The 17,616-nt window shown below is 44.4% G+C and overlaps 1 protein-coding gene across 2 annotated transcripts in view; it reads right to left on the bottom strand.

Moving 5' to 3' along the window:
- The window catches only part of GLIS3 (GLIS family zinc finger 3), a 438,158-nt gene extending 427,899 nt beyond the window's left edge, over nt 1–10,259 (bottom strand). Inside the window, exon 1 of one of the 2 annotated variants that reach the window (XM_044265977.1) lies at nt 10,120–10,259. The gene's annotated coding sequence lies outside the window, so the exon portion shown is untranslated. The remainder of the gene's footprint in view (nt 1–10,119) is intronic. The other variant, XM_044265974.1, reaches the window with a different exon arrangement.
- Nucleotides 10,260–17,616: the final 7,357 nt, after the last annotated feature.

Raw genomic sequence — 17,616 nt, forward strand, 5'->3', positions numbered from 1 at the left:
CCCGGATAATCAAGATAAGGAAGATTATCAAAAATACCCACTTACGATGATCAAAAATAAATCTGTAGATTTTATATCTATGGCACTTAAATCAAGAGGACAGAGCAGACATGGAAGCAAAAATAGTAATCTTCATCCACTCCACCAAAGCAAGAGCTGATAGGAGATTCTCACCTCAGCAGTGTGTTGTAAGACAACAGACCTTAATAAATGGACCTCGGGATAAAATTTGCCTACACTTTGCCAAAAAACAAAATCACAACTAATCAATATCAAAACCTAACTGGTAGGATTCCACTGGCAGATCATTTTTCTATTTAAAAACCTACTCAAGGGGCGCCTAGGTACTGTATGAGCGCCCAACCCTTGATTTCAGCTCAGGTCAGGTCAGGATCTCAGGGTCATGAGATCGAGCCCCACATCTGGCTCCACACTCCATGGAGAGTCTGCTTGAGATTCTTCCTCTCCCTCTGCCCCTCCCTCCTCTGCCTGCACACTATCTTTCTTTAAAAAAAAAAAAAATTGTTCTAGTTCTCCAGAATTACTTTCTCCTCCACCCTCCACCCACTGCCTACCCAAAGCTGTCAACAGGAACAAAAAAAAGAAAGAAAGAAAGAAGAAAAAAAAAAAAAGAAAGAAAGAAAAAAGAAAATGCAAGGAACATCCGAAAGTACAAATTTAGGGTACTTTGGATCCGACATAGTGATACATTTAGAGTTTGATACATTTAGAGTTTCAACGCTCTGTCTGTTCAAACAATGAAAATGCTCATTCTGTTAAATGAGTCAGCATAAGTTAATAAATCTTTCCTGTTGACCACTTTCAAACTCCTAAAACATGCTCCTGTAAATCAGGTCAGAAAGGAAATTACTTAACTCTTAAGGAAACTAAGGCACAAAACCATTTAATAATTTCACTGTTTTGAAAAAGCTACGACTTTTATCAAAATACAAAATCATGACTCTACCTTCTACCCAAGGCTCCATGCGCTATGTCTCAGATTTTAAAAAGATCCAACAAGTGAAAAGCAATGTTAACTCAGCCATTCAAGAAAATTCCAAAAACACAAGTTCCATAATGCCTATTTACAGCCAAAAGCCCTTCCTTAGTAAATATCATTAATAAACTCATCTAGAGTCATAATTCATCTGATGAGCCAGTTAATTATTAATTTTCATACATCATTTCATTTCCTTAGGCTACATTTAGCCTTTGTTACATTTTCCATTCCTTATGCCACAAGCATTTCTTACCCTGCATAGAAAATCTGATAATGAGACACAAAATACTGGTCAGCAAACAAAAATGCTCCTGAACCGCTTCTTCTATATACATCTAAGCCATCTAAAATCAGATTTTTATTGATTCTTTTCATTTTTTTCCCTTCGGGTTAATGATTCTATAATTTCATTAACTGCCTTTTCAACATCACTGCCTTCATCATTAATAGGCCCAAGCTATTCCCCTGCGCTTCTCTTGGTTACGGCTTTTGTAGCCAGAAGAATATAGAAATGAAAAGCCTATTGACAGATAATATAAGTTATTCTCAAGCACGGCTGCAGTGTGAAGCACATTTTGCAATTCAATCAAGGACAGATAGAGCTGAATGTTCTTAGATCCCAGGAGTTCATTTTAATCAGCAGAATGTACCTTGTCCTAACACAGGTGACTGACTCCTCAGAAAAGATTGTATAAACAAAAACCAATCGTGTAAGTCATTTTATTGGCAACAATATAAACACAGCTATATTAGATGAAACCAATAAATCGAAATTATTCGTCTGCAATTTTAACAAGAGGAAAGTGCAAACATGCGCCTGTGAAACAGGAGGGTATTATAGAGGAAATGCACTGGACGTGTACAGTACCCTGTCTCTAAGTTGAAAGGGAGTGTGCCATGTTATGATAAAGTAATCCACAACAAAGTGGAACTGATCATTTCTGTGGCTTCATAACTTTATTCGGTGAGACTGACAGATTCACAGACGTTACAGCAGAAGTTACGCGGCAACGGGGCTGGGTGGGATACTTCCACAGTAGTGGGACATTGAGCACAAACTACAAAGGCTACCCCTGGTAGTTACCACGTATGGACTAAACAGTCATATAGGTACTACCCAGGTCTGATGTCAGAAATGCTAAGAATGTTAATATACTTATTCTGAACACTAAGATGTACACACATTATTCAAGCAATATAATCACCAATAAAATACAATCTTACAAATCAAAGAGTTTTAGGGCTGAGTTATATCAATTACAAATATGAAGACAAATCACTATTCCCTCCAGGGATTCAAGGCCATTCTTTCAAAGACCACTCAGAAAAGATAATATAATGCGCATTATGGATCCCATCAAATAGAGTTTCTGATTGACTTAGCTGTGGATTTCAACCCTTAGCTTTCTAGAGATATACACATTTTAATTTTTATATTTTATAAAATTTTCTCAATGAAAATAATCTTCCCTAAGTAGGGAGTAAGACATCTGGCAGTGCCCTTTTAAATTTAAGTTAATGACTATGATATGCTAAACACTGCAGGTAGTAAATATGGACAAAGGAAAGACAGGCAAGAGGAAAGGGGAAAAGGGACAGAAGTAGGAGAAAAAGAAGATCAAGTCCAATTTAGGAATCTAGTCTCTAAGTCAGCCAATCCTAACTTAAAAATCAAAGCAGAATCGACAACCTGCCACGCAAAGGATGTGATTACAGACTGCTAAAAGAAATTCCGTATCTTCAGGAAAATACTACCAGAGGGCAATATTAAAAATTCAGTAACCTCTCTTAGAATCTGTTCGCCATACTTTAATCCATCTATACAACTCTCAGACCACCCCCTAGCTTACCGAATGTCACTAATTTTAGTAGTAATTACCTACAAATGTTTCATTTACTTTGCCTCAATCATTAACTCATCAATGAGTACAGAAAGTTCTAGAAATCTGTGACCCTATCACAAATGGCAGGGAGAGGGGAATAATTAGGACTGTAAGAAATCACACAAAATGAGAATGTACTTGGAACCAAAAAGATTTTTAAGACAAACATAGATATGTTCAGAAAGGTAACCACGCATGGCCCTTAGTTCCTAGATCTATGTTTAACAAAGGGCTCTTTTTAAAGCAGTGTTTCTCACACTGGTTGCAATCTGTTGGTAGGCACTGAAATCAATTATTCAATGGAAAACATGTTTTTTAATGAAATAGAACTGACTAGAACAAAATAGAAGCTTCCAGAGTACATCAACTGTATTAATGGTTAAGTACTATTTTGTTTCAGTTACTTGTGAGTGTACATGTCTGTATATCTTCAATGCATAAAGTGTATACTGGGTAAGATGAAAAATAGGTTTTATGGCGAGTAACAGTCAAAAAGGTATAAAAATCACTGTTACAAAAGCATGCCCAGGCACCTAACAAAAAGAAAAGGTGCAGGTATAGACAGAGTTGAACCAAAGTAAAACAAATATCAAAATACAGCTGTAATGAGCAAAGGATCTAAAAGCTCATCATTTTTATCTTTATAAAACATAATGATTCACCAGTACAAAGCTATCATTCTACCACTGCTTTCTTTTCACTGTGCATTTGACTCAATGAATATCACTAATCACTTGTGCTCTATAAACATCAAAAATCAACCAACTAACAGAATTAGGATCAAAACAACCCACAGTTGTAGTGATTCCTCATTGCAGAAGGTAGAGGACCTTCCCTGAAAGAGAATCTCCTTCTTACAATGCTAAGGGGGGACAAGTTTCAATTAACACATAACTGCCTTTGAGAACTGAGTTTTTCAAAATGTGTTCTTAATACGAGTTAACCATCAGATCCAATAAAGAGGAATTTGAAATGGAAAAATGAACACATTCCTTATGATGTCACCACTGAATTAATTACCTGAATTGCAAAGAGGGAACTCCACGCCGCCATGGTTTGAGACACAAAGGCCTCTTCAGAAATATAAAAGAGTAACTGGCTTTTCTTTCAAAAACAAGACAACCTCCAGCCTCATATGAGGAGATACATATGTAGCAAAATACGGCAAATGCCAAGTGCATTCTTTGTCATTTTTCATTTACAGATGACTACTTGGTCCATATGAATAACTATTTACAGAGGTAAAGATCACAACACGTTCAAACAGGTAATAAATAACTATTTAGAGGAGAGTCTAGAAATAAAATTGAATTCATCACTCATTAAACCAAATATTCAAGCATATTAATGTGTCCCACATCACATGTATAACTGAGTGATTTCTTTCCTTCAGTGTAGTTATTACTTAAAAGTGACCAATAAAACTATTTTTAGTGTTAATAGACAAAAGTTTTACACAAGTTAAATTATGTTCACTGACATCACTGCAGAAGTATGAACATTCACAACAATGACTAGGCTTTAAGCAACATGACAACATATTTATAGGAAGAAAGAAAGGAAGGAAAGAAAAGAAAAGAAAGGAAGAAAGAAAATGAACAAGAAAGAAAGAGAGAGAGAAAGAAAGAGAAGAGAGGAGGAAGGAAAAGATAGGAAAGAAAGGAAGAAAGGGGGAAAAAGGAAGCATCAACATGAATGAGTCAAGTTACAGAAAGAAGTGGAATCCACTGGTCATGCTGGAAAGGTTGGGAAAACATTAATCCATTTCTTCACACACAAGAATAACAAGAATTCATACATAGCCCTGGCATCTGATTAGTTTTCTGCGTACAGTATTCAGCAGGCCTAGAAATGAAACTTCGGGAATAACTGATATTTTGAAAATCTGATCTTGAAGAAGAAAAAGAAAGGAAGAAAGTACCAAGGCCCCCAGGACAGGGTCCAGTCTGGCGCTGTAACCCTATCTCCCCATCTGCAGTTCAGCAAGGCCTGCTGCACCTGAAGGAATGTGCAGTTGTTCCCATGCTTGGCCTTGAGGAGATCCCATCAGACGAGAATGGCCCCATCAGCTTTCTTCAAGTCTGCTCTCAACCACTTACAGCTCCCATGATTCCAGTTTTAGAGACAATTCCCCTGATTTTGTTCCCATAGTGGAACTTAACTGGATTCTTGTTTCTGCTCATCCTATAATACTTAGAGTCTACATGGGTAGTCTTTCCCCTTCTTCCTTGTTTTGTCCCCTTTTTCCCCAAATCCAAATCCTACTTACCCTCCAGGTCCACCCCAGATACCCACTTTAGGCCTTCCCTGATCCTCTCTTAATATCTGTATCTATTTGCAAAATGGTTAGAATTACACTATTATACGTAGTTCATGGGATTATAAAATATTAAATGAGATCAAGTATGTTACTTGCTTAACATAGCACTTGGCACATAGAAGGACCCAATAAATGTTAACTATTTTATTCGAAATCCCTCTCTTACAGCATTCATAACTTTCTACATTGCCTTATAGTTCTGTCTGTGTTTCATCTCCCTGCCTAAATTGAAATGACAACACGATTAGGGGCCCTAATTTACCTTTGAACTGTCACTGGTCCTTATACGTACATAGATGATTTTATATTATAACTATATACTTACATTTTCATACTACATGTATGGATTTTTATATTACATTTGTATATTATGTGCACTTATTACACTCATACTGTACTACTCATTTATACTGAAAAAATGTGGGATCAATGAAATATATAATTATGTATTTATAACCTATATTTATCATTTATTGCCCAAATAAGCCCAGTACAATAAGGTGTAACTGTATGATCACAAATCCCCCACTCTGTGTCCTGCGGAGCCAGTTAAATCACAGGTACATGTTCCGCAGTTCATTCCTTTCTCTGACAGGAGAAAGTAGCACAGGCACTACAGCATTCTTCTAAGCCTTCTGGCCTTTATCGTGATATACTCATGAACCATGAAAAATCGTAGGTCAAAGCTGGAAAACAAACACAGTCACTTCAGTATGGAGACCAGGCACTTCTTTTGGTTGGAGATTGGTGGCCCTAGCATCGGGGCTGTCAAATGCACTTGGAATAGTCATGGAGGAAGGAGCCCCTTGGTATTCTCCTTGCTCATCCCACACTGGCTTCATGCTGGACATTTTACTCTTGTCCGCTATGCCCCTATCAGACCATCATTAGCAGAGAAAGTATAGCTTGTTTTGTCAGTGTTCTCTTTAATTCTATCGTATTAAGTAATGCCTGATGAACTAACTTCTGCAAGCTAAACTATTCCCACCATGTTTAAAGGGAAATCCAAATTATTTGACCTATTAGAAGGTTGTTACATCAGTGAAAGAAGCCAGACGCAAGACTATATATTGAATTATTCCACTCACATTAGGTATTTTTTAAAACAGGCAAAACTAATATATCTATTAGAAGTCAAGGCAGCGTTTATTGTGGGGGTGGGGGGAACATAGTGAGTGGGAGGGTATTTGTGAGAGGTATGTGGAGTGTTGGTAATGTTCTATTTCTTGATCTGGATGCCAGTTAATCAGTTGCATTTACCTTGTGAAAATTCATAAAACTTAAGATATGTATACTTTTCTGTATGGATATTTTATTTCGGCTCAATAAAAAAAATTGGGTTTTGTGTTAAGTCTGCCTGAAGTAAATGGAAAACTTGGAACATGGGCATCTTCTTATCAAACTACATGTTAGAGTCATTTCAAGATTTTCTCGCGTTTCTCATCCTCCAGGAATGAGTAAGGCAATACAATTTCCTGTGCTCCATTTATTTATTTTTTAATTTTATTTTCAATCCTAATTAAGTCTATGAAGCAACCAAACTTAGTGGAAAGTCCTGTATTTCCACCTTCTTTATAATATCCTCTACAGAAAATAATTTTAAAAACATAGAAAATGACTTCTCCAGGGAAGAGAATGTGCACAGGATGCCACTTCCTGAATTATCTCCTTCAAGAAGTACTTCATCTCTATTCGAGAAGAATTACAAATTAACATTTCAAATCCAGAGATCAATACCTACAATATGAGAGGGACAAAAGTAAAAAGAATGTCCTCAGGCTTAATTTATTAGCAAGAAATAACACGCAGAGAAAAAAAGACCGAGAACACTCATCTCTCTTTTGAAACAATGGAAGACCACTTTCTGCCATATGAATGAAGACAGGACTGGTACCAAATACTAGTTTGCTATTGTTTCACCTCCCCCATCCTGCCTATTTGGGGCCAAGAGGAATTTCACCCACTCGCTGAACCTCAGGGTCCACCCCGCCCCCCAAAATTCGCTTTTCCTATTTGGAATGATGATTACTTCCAAGCAAACCAACAGACCCCAGGTATTCCATCTCTGACAAACTAACTACTATTAAGGAACTTGGGTAGGATCAGGGATCCGAGAAAAGATGTCCTCCCACAGCTGGCCTAAGGTGAACTAGGAAGAGAGGAAGTTACAGCAGCACTTAGACTGAACTACTCATACTCAAGAACTATTGAGTCCTCTGAGCAACAAAAGAAAAGAATCCAATTACCAATAAGGAAAAGGGTTTTGAAAGGAATTGGAAAAGAAATGTCCCCTACTCTTCGTTTCAAAGGCAGTGGCTGGTCCTGTGGGGCTGCCATAGACAACTAGTGAAAACATCTGAAAATTGGAGCGCACGTACATGTGATCCGTAACCTTCGGCAGGTTCCCAGTTGCAACAATAACGTAATACCACACACTCCTGTCTCTACATGGAGGCAAGCTGTCCCCCAGCCCTCACGTGGGCAGATCCTTTTTCTGCAAAACTTTGCAGGTTGCGCTTACTTAACATTTCACCAAGGAAGCAAAATTAGAGGAGGGAGAAGATGAGGAATGAGAGGATTAAAAACAAACAAATCAATTTTATATTAAAAAAAAAATAGGCTCCCCAGTTAGGTGTAAAAGGGTAAAAGGTGTAAAAGGGACACAGGGGAAAACGGATGTCTGGCTAACTCCCAAGGCAGAAATCATGACTCATCAAAGCTTTCAGTGGGGACATAAGGAGACTTCACATTTGTCTTGAGTTCACCTTCACGCCAAGAAATGCTCTCTGCACTGGAAACTGGGAAACTTGAGTGTGTGCCCGGCATCTGTGACAACTGGCTAGGAAGGCTTGGACGGAGCCCTAAAAGTCTCTGGGTTCTGGGTGTCCTCGTCCATAGGTGATCTCCAAGGTCCCTGCTAGCTTTAACAGTTGCCTAAACTTGGTATTCCCAGCTCCCATATCCTAAAGGGAACTGATCCGCTGGGGGGAGCTGCAGTACGTCCCTCTCCTCAGAAACTGCAGCACTCCAGCCCCCATCCCGGCCCAAACTCTGGGGAGATACTGATGTTCTGGAAGTAGGTGGGGAGAGGGTGCAAAGCCCATTTCTCCCTTAAAAGGGGGTGGCAGTTGCAAGAGTCCAGTCCCAACAGACGCTGCTCCCTGCCGTTCCGGAAGTACCCTCCACGCGCAGCCCCTGCCCCCGGGTTTAGATGCTCCAGAGATGAGGGCCTCTAGAACCCCGCGAAGCCTAGCAGAGCAGAAGGGCAGGGGGCTCTCCAGGCCGGGGGACGGCTTGAGAGATCTGGAGAGGTGCTGGGGACTCGCCGGGCGGAGAGACACGCCTGGGGCAGGGCAGGAGAAGGGCAGCCCTTATCAGCTCCCGCCCCCCGCCCCCCGCCCCCTGCGTTGGGCCCGCAGAGGTCCCGGCCGGGGGCATTAACCTCCACCGCACGGAGCGAGGGGCGGGTCTGAGGGCGGAGGCGAAAGGGCCCGGCTGGGGCGCTCTGCTGCGACCCTGTCACTCGCCGGCCGCCTCTGACCCTAACCCTCCGCCCGGTCCGCGAGCTCTCGCAGCAAAACAAAACAAACTCGTGCCGGTTTCCTGTTGTGCAACCCAGTCCTGAGTAAGTCGGGCCGAAAGGGCGCCGCCGCTAGCCCACGGCTGGAAAACCCAAGCGGCGGGCACCAGCGCACTGCCCTTCCCGGCCCGAGGTGGGGTTCGGGGGTAGCCGCGGCTCGGAGCTCGCATCAAGCTCGTGTCTAAACCCTCGGGTCTCCTTTTGCTTCTTGCCTCCCAAACACCCCCCAACAAGTCGAGGGCGCGACCCAGGAAGCCAGAAACCACCTTTCCCAAAGCTTCTCCCTCCAGGTACCTAATTGAATCATCCATAGGATGACAAATCCATCAGGGCCAAGTTTTCCAGACACTTGGGTAACTTCCTCGTCCCCGAGGTGACTTGTCAGCTCCAGTGAGTAACTTGGAAGTGTCGCTTGGGGCAAGGTGTGTGTCTAGGCGAGAGCCGGCTGCTCACTCACGCTTTCCGGAGAGCGGCCCGGACCGACTTCGAAATACACACGGGGTCATTTTCCGCGACTGCAGCCGCGAGCAGGACGGAGCACCCGAGACTGAGACATTTTCCAAACAGAGCTGACATTTTGTCGGGCCCCATAAAAATGTAAACGCAAAGTGACGAACCCAGTGGGGAGTGTGAGCGTCTGGGGATGTCTGAGCATTCCGCGGCGTGGGAGGTTGTCGTTACAGACCTGGCGGCTGCGGGTCACAGAACCTCTCCCAGGACAAGCCGACGGACCCCCGACCCAAGGACCTTCCGGAGCAATGGGGACATTGTCTTTGGCGAGGTGGTAGGCATGAAAAACACCCTTGGCGGAGCTCCCCAAACACGTGGGATTGGAAAACGCAACTACAGCCCCGTGTGCGCGCGGGACCTCACGTCACCCCATCAGCTCCCACTTCTCCCAAGTTTCCCTTCAGTTGGGACTCCTGGGTGGTGTGCAGGACATGCCCCCTGCGTCCTGCAACTTGCCTTGATTGTGTGGCCCTGTAGCCCCTGTTGTTTAAAAGAAAAACCAAAAAACAAAAACTCTTCCTAATTAAAGAAACTTGAATCCCTTGTGGATTTCCTCTCCGTCTTCTACACTCAGGGCTCTTAGGCAGCTGACAACAACAGGGCTTGATTCCTAACCCAGGGTTGCTAGCTCAACAAACAGAGCTTTTAGACAGTCTGGGGCTGGGGGTATGCTTAGCCTTAAACCCGCGCAAACGCCACTGGCTCAGCGTGGAAAACTAGTTCTAATCCCTAGTTTGTGTCTCGGAGCGTTCACTCCCCCACTCTTTCAAGCACCGGTTTCTCCCGTCTCTCGCCGGCGAGCAAAGTTCCTATGGTTTCCACTTACCAGGTAACCCGGATTTCCACAACAAAGCCTGGCGCGCGGGTCCCTTCCCCGGCCCGCCTGCGAGTGACAGCGGCGGCCAGCGCTGGCGAGGAGTAACTTGGGGCTCCAGCCCTTCAGAGCGCGGCGCGGGTTCTGCCTCCTTCGGAAATGAAAACTCTCATCCAAGCCGGGGGACGGAGCGCGGAAACCCGGCCCAAGTGCCGTGCGTGTGTGTGTGTGTGTGTGTGTGTGTGCGCGCGCGCGTGTGCGAGGGCAGCGGCGGCAGGGGGAGGAGGCGGCAGAAGGGGGGGGTGGCTGGACCCTCGGCATCAGCTCATTCTCCCCCCACACATACATATACACACGCAAATGTTTTTAAAAAGTTGAGTTTCGACTTTGTGCCTCGCCTGTCCTGCTCATCCTCGCCCTGGGCCGGGATGCGTCTGGGGGCCGGTGCGGGATGCTGGCTAATTGCTTTCCGCGGGTTCCGTTGGGGGAGCGCTGGTGCGAGCCCGGACGGCTGCGGCGGGCGGGGGGGGGGGGGGGGGGGGGCGCGGTGCGGGGAGGGGCAACAGTATCTGCCCGGGCGCTGGTGCCCTTGCGCGCCGCGCTCTGGGCTGCATGGGCGGCGCAGTGTGGACGCGGCTGCAGAGGGAGGGAAGAGGGAGGGGGAGAAGAGAGGGAGGGGTGAGGGGGAGAAAGGAGGGAGGGAGGGAGGGAGGGAGGCGGCCCTGAGAGGAGTGTGGATGTGAGATCGGCCGCGAGGGCCGGCCTGTAGCCAGCTGCTTCCTGACTGTGAGCGCTGGAGGGGGAGGGGGAAGAGGGTGGGGGCGGGCTCGCCGGTCACCGGGCTGGCCAATTCGATGGCTGCGCTCCTGCCTCCCGTCCACACATTCACACACACACACTCGTTCCCGTGTGCCAGGGAGGTTAGGAACTCCAGCACAGGGTAACGGCAGGGAGACACTCTGCCTTCTTTCTCGGGCCCTATTTGTTAAACCGGCTTTTTTTTTTTTTTTTCCACTTGAAAAAGTATCCACATTTCGACAGGATCTGATGTCAAATAGTAAAGAACAAGTGGGGAAAAAAAATACCCAATCGTAAAATTCAGAAAGAAAAACTTTTTAGAAGTGGGAAATGACAAAAGAGTCTTTCTGATCTACAGGGTTACAGGAACGTAACTTCCGAAAATGGCTAGGTGAAGCACAGAAGTTGCCTTTGGCCTCTCTTCTAAGTACAAGCAGAGAAGAAATAAAAATGTTACCTGAACAGAAACTCTAAAAACAGACTGTTAGGGACTGAGGCAAACTCCCTTCAGGGCCGGCGTCCATACAGTGACACAGGGGCGCTTGCTCCTTAAGAAGTCAACATCCTCACCTTCGTACCCCACTTCACTGTGACCCCAGCCCTTCTGCTTGGGTTGGTCAGAACCTTCCCGCCGCCGTCCCGGAAGGCCAGCTCTTAGTGGTTCCCCACACGCACCGCTGCAGATGCACAGACTTCCATCCTGGGAACCGATGCACAGGAAGCACAAATACCCTCTAGTTAGGCCTGTCTATAGGGACCTGTAGACTTCATCTCTCCTGGTGGCTCAATCAGTTAAGCATCCAGCTCTTTTTTTCTGCTCAGGTCATGATCTCAGGCCAGTGAGATCCAGCCAACCACCTCTCCACACTGGGCCTAGAGTCTACTTAAGATTCTCTCACTCTCTTTTACTCACTCTCTCTTTCCATCTCTTAAAAAAAAAAAGAATTCTACCAGTCCTTATATTCTATTCTAAGGGCTTTCACTCAAATATAAATTAGCATTCCCGTTAGCAAAAGAGAAGCCTTCAAGTACACAAATGACTCCCCCCCAAAAAAAGTGTTACTAATAATTTTCATTTATCTTACTTCAGAAAGAATATTACTAGAGTGGGTCTGTATCCAAAATATTGACATCACAGACAAAAGTCCATTTTGACAATACGTCTTATGTCTTGTTCTGGTCTGCTTTTCAAGACTGCCTTTGGGGAAGACATATTTTCCCTCCCTCAAAGACACAAACTCATCAGAATATTAATCATCAGAGTATCTGTCAGCAGAAGTGGAGGGAGGGAAATAAATTTATAAGTGCTTAGGATATGTCATTCTGTCAATGTTCCAGTTTCTTTCTCTGTTCTTCATCTCCTTTTAAATACAAGTATCCAAGCCCAAGACGGCAATAGATGGGTTCAACCACACACAAGAAAAGACTCATAAAATGAAGCATGCAGCAACATCCAAAAACAAAGAAACCAAGTGGTGGAAGTTGCTATGACTATTCCGTTGTGGCTAGTTATTGCAACATGCCTGACATTCACAGAAAAACTCTTCCTCATTAACTCCAGCCTTCAGGAACAGAGCAAGTTGGGAACACTGACTCTGTAATGTGTCTCGGGAAATTCTTTTCATCCAGACTCTTGTGCTGTACCCAAGAATCCCCAGGAACAAGACAAGCCCGAGTGGAAGCTCCAAAAAACCAATCTACCATCTCTCAAATATTATTTTAAATACGATGGTTTTCATGCATGAAATGATATCCTAGGGGCTTGAAGAAGCTTCCAGAGCTTCCCACTTGATAGGAAGAGCTTAGCTGGAAGAGAAAAATAGTATGCTACACCCTACTTTAATCAATGGCTCATGGAAATAAAACACTGGGAAAACTATGAGTCATCAACCTGGAGATCCCCAAAATTCTCTTCACTTAGAGGAGCCCTAGGATGGGAATGTCATTCTTTATTTAGGTGGGATTTGCATGAGCCTCTAACATTCCTAAGACCTTTACCACTAACCAGGTCCAGTAACTTCACTTGACTTTTTGTGTGTGTGTCCAGGAATGCAGATCTGCAATGTCCTTACATTCCATGGGCTATAGTAAAAATGCTACATTCCCAATAAAACCCTGGAGTGACTCAGAATGAGATCGGCACCTCTTCTAGACTAAATTGGTCAGCGGGGGTGGGGGAAGGGAGACTAAGAAATGGTGGGAAAGGAAACAGTGTAGTTCAGAAATGACATTCTCCCTTCCCCATAAGCTCTCCATCATGCTTAGGACTCACGCCCTGGCAGCCTTGTAGCCAGAGGTGGGAAGTGCAGTCTCCTTGCTATCTTCCCTCTCTGGAGCTGTCGGCTGTGTGTATCTTAACCGCGGACTCGGGGCAGCTGACTCAGCAGACAGAGCCCTCCGGCCAGCTCAAGTCCAGTTCTCAATCGACTCTGTCCCAGGACAGGGCAGCGGAGGGGGGGGTGGGTAAAGGAATTAGCACTTGAAGGCACTGCACAAGGGAAGAGGTCACAGAAAGCATTCTGCCCAGGGCCGGGGATGTAGCAAACCCTCAAGAATGATGGCTCTTCGTCTGGCACCTTATCCCAGCAAGCGTATGAATAGCGTGGAGGGTCTCCTACATGGAAGCAAGGAAGCTGACGCTCAGTGAAGCGTTAAAGAGAGGGACAGGCAGGGCTAGGTTTGCCAGTCTTGAAGCCCCAAGTCCTTGCAACATTGCTCTTCTACAAAGTAATACCCCGTGTTCTCTGAATGTTCGCAAAGTACACTGCAAGGGTATGAAGGCATCTTGTGATCAGTGTCAGATACGCACAGCAGAGTGTGGAGGAGGTGGGCATCACTTCCTACTACACACCGCATGCAGTGGCTTGGCTGTTTCAGCCGGACTTTAAAGAAGGGGTAGAGAACTCATAAGAGAAGAAGACTACTGCAGGTGGAAGGACCCGCCACAGAAAGGCACCAAAGGCAGAGATTCCGTGTACCGGCTCACACCAAGCAAGAGCACAAAACAGTACCCCCACAGCAACAGCCCCGGAACACACTGGACTCTGGGAGGGAACATCCTAACTATTGTTTGTGTCCGCCTGAGTGATCTGACAGTAAACCTTTACAAACTTGCCAAAAAAGAACACGATCAGATTCCTACTCCTGTAAAATGTCTATAGAGAAAAACAAGTTTTAACCCCCAAATGCAGATAAGTTGAACTAACGGCACCAGTGATAGCATGCCTAGCAACCTCTCTCTCTCTCTCTCTCTCACACACACACACACACGTGCGCGCGTGTGTGTGCGCACACACACACACACGGGGGTTGGCAAGAGTCCCGTTATGTAGAAATGCAGTGGAAAAAGTCAGTGTTTGCCAACTTAAAGAGGGGAAATAAATGTGTCAGATGGAAACTTTCCATTTTACCTTCCTAAGTGAATAGTACAGATAGTGGAATGTTATCAGTGCTTGATACCCTAATAAAACATTTAAGTTGGTCTTTCAACTAATTTTGCCACAAGTGTGGTCAGCTCAGACTCTCCTGCTTGCACAGCACTAACGCAATTTTTTTAAAATTGTTATTTACACCCATTACATTCACAGCATCATACCTCTTTTCCTTTCTGAGGCTGAAACTATAAATCAAAGTCTAAAATGTATCATTCCTTCTGCAACTGACCAAAATCTGAAATATTTTACTCAATACAATGCCTCTTCATCTTTTTTGTGGGGGGGTGTGGATAAAAGTTTTCTTCCTATTTTATACCAACCCGATTGGCATGCATGTTGTGTTCTGCAAAGTTTGGCAAGGTATTTCTTGACATACTACTAATGTATATCTACAAAGAGTTTACCAAAATTAAAAAAAAAAAAGTTCATGGACATATACAACATTCCACGGGCAGCCAGTCTCCTACTATTTACCACTCAGCATCCATACTGGTCACTTCTATATGGTACGTAATATAAAATTAATTACCCCTTCATAACGCTATCTGTCCCTAACTTGCCTTCTCGAAGTCCCTTCTCATAGGGAGAATGGATGCTTCTTCACAAGCCTTTTGTGGCCTAGCAATGTAGCTGGGCACTAGTAAGTAATTAATGCTAAGTGAGTGAATGAATGAATGAGGAAAGGACATTTTGTTTCTGCTTTGAGGGGTGGGGAAGAGCACGAAGGACTGTCTTTACCTGTGGATGTCATCATTCAATACTCCAAAAGAGTCCGAACACCTGACATTCTCTTTCTGGGCCCCAAGGCGCATCGTTGTAAACAGAAGTTTCTTTTTTTTTTTTTTTAAGATTTTATTTATTTATTTGAGAGAGAGACAGTGAGAGAGAGCATGAGCAAGGAGAAGGTCAGAGGGAGAAGCAGACTCCCCATGGAGCTGGGAGCCCGATGCGGGACTCGATCCCGGGACTCCAGGATCATGACCTGAGCTGAAAGCAGTCGTCCAACCAACTGAGCCACCCCGGTGCCCCTAAACAGAAGGTTCTTACTTCTTGGGGAAGACCACCGTCTAAGCAATGTGTATCATCAGGAGGGGAAGCCTCCTCCTTCTCTTCCTCCTCCACGGCCCCAGCGACTTTCCCCCAACTGACACCCCACTCCTCTCCTGCCACACCACACTAGGTCATTTGCATCACATCCTGAATTCTACCAACAGGAAAAAATATGTACTACATATTGAGACGAAAACAGAAGGAAAATATAGAATGAGAGTGCCAGGAGGAAGGTGATTTTTTAAAAAATTAAGAGGAGGCTGGAGTGCCTGGCCGGCTCAGTTGGCTGTGTGTCAAACTCTTGATTCTGGCTCAGGTCATGATCTCAGGGTTGTGGGATCGAGCCCCACACCAGGCTCCGTGCTCAGTGTGGCATCTGCTTGTCCCTCTCTCCCCTCCTCTGCTCCTCCCTGCATGTGCATGCTTTCTCTGTTTCTCTCTCTCAAATAAATAAATAAAAACCTTGTTTTAAAAAAATAAGTAAAAAATAAAAACAGGAAGCGAGGAAGGGAAGACAACATTAGGACATCATCAGGATAAGTGAGAACAATGAGTAAGTTGTGGATAGAATTAGGCTCTGAAAAAAAAAAAAGTGACCCAGTGGCTTTTTGGACTCTTCCCCAGTCACCTCAAGTTCTAAATAGACCTGTCTGCAAGGGAGTTTGAATGCATCTGGAAATTGTCTACAAATTCTAAGGCCTCATGATGCTGAAATACTCAGGAGGTTTCCATAAACACTCCGATCCCCCTTTTGACCATGTAGAGGATGGGGGAGGATGGTTTTCTTGTTCATCAGACGAATGACCAACTGCCCCCATAGGAGACACACCCTGGGCAAAGCATTGATGCCCTTCAGGTTGGAACACTGTTCCAAGTTCATTGCCTGCATTAGTTCCCTTAATTCTCATGACACCCCAGTGAGGTGAGATTTAGCACAAGTTCTATTTTACAAATGAAGAAACAGAGGCAGAGAGAAGTAGGTTGTATTTGCAGCATTACCCAGCTTGTGGGGGAATGGCCAGGCTTCCAGGACAAATGTTCTCCCACATTAACCATTCTAACCATTCCTCTACTAGTCTTTCCATGCAGGGAGCCCTGCCTCCCCCAGACATTTGTTTGTCCATTCACTCAGGCAGGATAGTGTGTTAGAAGGAGGTTGGACTCTAATCAGAAAACCTAGAAATCCTAACTCTACCACTTCTGGGATACCTTGGGCTGGTTCCTGAACCACTCAGGACCCCAGTTCTGTTACCTGGGTTATTGCAAAGATTAAGTGGAAAGTACAAGACTGGCCGGCACACGTACACCCAGGGGCTTTGTCTACGGATGAAGGACACAGCATAAGAATGACAGGGGGAACTAACCCCTGCCCCCAGCTCCAGGAATGGGTGTGATGTCTCTGAATGCAATCTCTCTCCCCTGATCAAAGTGAATGGCTCACAAATGCAGACCTAAGGCAATCAGGGCTTCCCCAAGCCAGAGAGATTAGTTCACTGATGGGCATGTGCCCTAATTTAGGTCAATATGATGTGAAGAGAAAGCTCTGGCTACAGGGATTGGCTCAGTGATGGGAATATGACCCAATTTGGGCCAGTGAGATGTACTTATAAGAGGAAAGCCCTTAGATAGCTTCAAATATAGCATCTCTTCTCTCTAGGGAGGCATTAGAAAGGTGGCTTTTCCTCTTCTGTATGTTGTGAAGAGACAAAAATGAAGCTGCCTTCTTTTCAGGCTGCCAAGGAAGGTGACACTTTGTGAAAAGCAAGGTGGAGAAGGTAGCAGAAAACAGACCCAGAGCCCTGATGGAACCATACCTGATCTCCATCCAATTTCTGGATTGTTTCATCTTTGGGAGCTAAAAGATCCCTCTTATAGAAGTACCCAAGGTGTTCAGTATATAATGGAGGGTATAAAGAAAAGCAATACTTAATAACTTACAGGAGTTCACACCCAGTAATAAATACTTAATTTTTATGTTATCATTTTAGCCTGGTTATTTAAAAAAAAAAAAGTTGTTGCTCATGTTCTTTTTGAGATCCTCCTGCCATTTGGTCATATATTAAACAGGAGACATTCTATTTCCCCAGTAATTACACAATACCCCCTTTCAGACCAGCTGGTCAACCTTTGGGAGTCAGATAGAGTAGCTTATCCATTTGGTTGTCAGACAAGTGCCTCGAAAAGGCAGGCCATTTCAATGTGTTCTCAGTTACTGGTTAACAAATAT

This window comes from Neovison vison, chromosome 9 (genome assembly GCF_020171115.1).
Source record: "Neovison vison isolate M4711 chromosome 9, ASM_NN_V1, whole genome shotgun sequence".
Lineage (NCBI taxonomy): Eukaryota > Metazoa > Chordata > Mammalia > Carnivora > Mustelidae > Neogale > Neogale vison.